The sequence below is a fragment of the Cynocephalus volans genome, chromosome 17, assembly GCF_027409185.1.
Source record: "Cynocephalus volans isolate mCynVol1 chromosome 17, mCynVol1.pri, whole genome shotgun sequence".
NCBI lineage: Eukaryota > Metazoa > Chordata > Mammalia > Dermoptera > Cynocephalidae > Cynocephalus > Cynocephalus volans.
In genome coordinates, this window is record NC_084476.1 from 25,560,638 (window position 1) to 25,564,362 (window position 3,725).

Here is a 3,725-nt window from a genome sequence, read left to right on the forward strand (position 1 = left end):
ATCTACACAATGGAATACTACTCAGCTATAAAAACGAATGAAATACTGCCATTTGCAACAACATGGATGGACCTTGAGAGAATTATATTAAGTGAAACAAGTCAGGCACAGAAAGAGAAATACCACATGTTCTCACTTATTGATGGGAGCTAAAAATTAATATATAAATTCACACACACACACACACACACACACACACACACAAACCGGGGGGGGGGGGAAGAAGATATAACAACCACAATTATTTGAAGTTGATACAACAAGCCAACAGAAAGGACACTGTTGGGGGGGAGGGGGGAGGGAGAAGGGAGGGAGGTTTTGGTGATGGGGAGCAATAATCAGCCACAATGTATATCAACAAAATAAAATAAAAAAAATAAAATAAAAATAAAAAAATAAATTAAAAAAAAATGAAAAAAAAAAAAAATACAAACGCCTGAGTGTGCTCAATCATCAAGCCACATGCATGAAAGACTGGCCAGCCCAAACGGTGTATGAATCGTTAGCAAATGGAACTTTAATGAGCCTACTAAGTGCTTCCTTATCAATAAGGTAGTACAAGCATTTGTACTGTAAAACTGATGTGAAGTTTGATCTTTCGGGGACAGGACCACCAACCAATATACGCAGATTTTGTGTGTGTGTGGACAGCAGGTACTTTTGACATTCAGTTTTGCTATATAGAAACAGAATGAATAAATGAACCTTTTTCTTTTCTTTTTTTTTGCAAGAGGTAAGTAAAAGATTCAATTTGATTCTTCTAGAGGGGGAAAAAGGAGTTGAAAGTAGGTCTTCATTTTTCAGTCATCATCAGTACGAATTCTTCCTAGTCGACTTGACGGGCTCCATCAATATCTGCTTCTCTGATCATTTCATCTGCTTCTTCATCTGTCAGTCTTTCTCCTAAGTGTGCCATGATATGACAACGTTCTGCGGCACTGATGGAACGTTGCCATCACCGTCAACGACTCCGAGCGCCTCCCGAGTTTCTTCTCCACTGTCGGTGTCTTTCATTTCTCTCCCCATCACTGTCAAGAACGCCGGGAGGTCGATGGTGCGGTTCCCGTCAGCGCTCACCTCGCCGACCATATCGTGCAATTCTGCTTCTGTCGCGTTCTGACTGACCCACGGACCTCAAGACAGTTCCAAGTTCCTTTGTTGTGCTGGTGCCGTCACCGTCCTTATCGAACAGGGGAAAACTGCCTTGAATTCAGCAATCAGCTGATCAGCCACGGTGGGAGCGAGGGTGGCCGCACCAGGGCAGGGGCTGTGACGGCCACGGGAGTGTGTCCCTGCTGCTGTCGCTGCTGCTGAGGCCCGTGTGCGACGCCTGGGCCCCCGCCCAACTGCGAGTGGTGGCACCGCGTCCACGAGACCCCAGCACCACTGCCTGGAGGTGTGAGATTCTATACCCAGTTATGACAAAACTCAGGGAAAACCAAGGACAGAAGCACGACACCTTAATATGGCAGTGAATAGCTCTCTCAGACTGACACCGGCATCACACTTAGTGGTAAGTGCTAAAGGCGCGTTTATCATGACTACGAAGAGGAGAGAAACACTGGCTTTCCTCACTTTTTTTTTTTTTTTTTGTCTTTTTCGTGACCGGTACTCAGCCAGTGAGTGCACCAGCCATTCCTATATAGGATCCGAACCCGCGGCGGGAGCGTCGCTGCGCTCCCAGCGTTGCACTCTCCTGAGTGCGCCACGGGCTCGGCCCTTTCGTCACTTTTTAAAAACAGTTTTTAAAAACAGTTTTCTGGCTGTTCTAATCAAGAAAAGGCAATATCATCACCATCTTTCATTGATATTCTGAGTGCAAACAACTAAAAATGACAACAAAAAAATCCTAGAGAGAAAAAAAATAATAAAAATCAAGAACCGTTAAAATAGCCATTGATATTCTGAGTGCAAACAACCAAAAATGACAACAAAAAAATCCTAGAGAGAAAAAAATAATAAAAATCAAGAACCGTTAAAATAGTCATTGATATTCTGAGTGCAAACAACCAAAAATGACAACAAAAAAATCCTAGAGAGAAAAAATAATAATAAAAATCAAGAACCGTTAAAATAGCCATTGATATTCTGAGTGCAAACAACCTAAAATGACAACAAAAAAATCCTAGAGAGAAAATAATAAAAATCAAGAACCGTTAGAATAGCCATATTGTTATTTTCCTATATATGTGAAACAACCCATTGGTGAGTATGATGAAAAAAATGTCCTGTGAATAATTTGGGACTACTGTATGTTGGGCATAAATTTTTGTGTGTGAAGTATATGTATTGTAAATATTTACCTCAGTCTGTGACTTGCCTATTTGCTTTATTAATTGTGGCTTTTTGATGAGAATTACCAATTTTGATTCAATCCATTTTATCAGTATTTTTTTCTTTTGTGGTTCATGCTTTGTATATATTGACCAATAAATCATCACTCACCCTAAGGTCACAAAGATATTCCCATATATTTTCCTAGAGAGTTTCAAAATTTTAGTCTTTACATTTACATCTCTGATACTTTCTTGAATTAATTTTTGTGTATGGTTTGAAGAATAAATAAAGATTAATTTTGGGAGAGGGAGATGTTCTGTTGTTCCAGCACTGTTTATTAAAAATTGAATTCCATTCATGCTTTAAAAATATGGAAAACAGATTCTGCTTATAGCATTAGTAATATATTTTTAAGCATAAAATTTTTAAAAAGGAGAATAAAAATAGAATATTTCTACCTCAAAAATTATTACAAATTTAAAAGTTTAACTCCAGAATAGGTATAATATATTTGCAAAGTAAATAAAAAACATGTATCATCACCTTTAATATATAAAGAGCTCTTATGAATCCACAAGAAAAAGGCAAATAGGAAAATGGCTTAATAGTTAATTCACAAAGACATAAAAATGGCTCACAAATACATGAAAATATTTAGATCATTAGTAATCAAAGACCCCTTTTCTGCAATATTTTGTTTCTTCTTGTCCTGAGGTTGGGGGGACCCTTAATACTCTAATAGGCTCTTTTTTACTATGTATTTAAGGTATACAGCACAATGTTTTGATATACAAAGTGAAATAGTTACAACAAAACCAATGAACATATTCATCATCTCACATTGTGTGGGTGTGTGTCTGTGTGTGTAGTAGAAGCACCTAAAATCTACTTTCTGAGCAAATTTCCACCATATAGGACAATATTATTAACTCTAGTCCTCATGCTGTACATTAGCTCTGTAGACTTCTTCATCTTACATAACTGCAATATTGTACTCCTTGAGTTAACATATAACAACTTCAATTGCATACAAAAACTACATTTTTGGCCTCCCCTGACATTTTATGTTTTTGGTGTCACAACATTTTTTAATATTGTGTATCCATTAAGGAAATATTGTACCTATTATTATTTTAAATAATTTTGTCTGAGCCTTTATACTAGAGTTATACGTGGTTGACAAATCACCATTATGGTATTATAGTGCTCTGAATTTAACTATATATTTACCTTTACTAGTAAATTTTATACTTTCATATGTTTTCATGTTACTAATTAGCATCCTTCACTTCCACTTGAAGAACTCCCTTTAACATTTTTTGTAAGGCAAGTCTGTGGTGATGAACTCCCTCAGCTTTTGATTGTCTGGTAAAGTATTCCTTTCCCCCTCATTTTTGAAAAATAGCTTTGCCAGATATGGTAGTCATGGTTGGCAGTTTTTTTTTTCT

The 3,725-nt window shown here is 37.2% G+C and overlaps 1 pseudogene; it reads right to left on the reverse strand.

Moving 5' to 3' along the window:
• Positions 1 to 793: 793 nt before the first annotated feature.
• LOC134365561 (calmodulin-beta-like) lies at positions 794 to 1,539 on the reverse strand (annotated as a pseudogene).
• Positions 1,540 to 3,725: the final 2,186 nt, after the last annotated feature.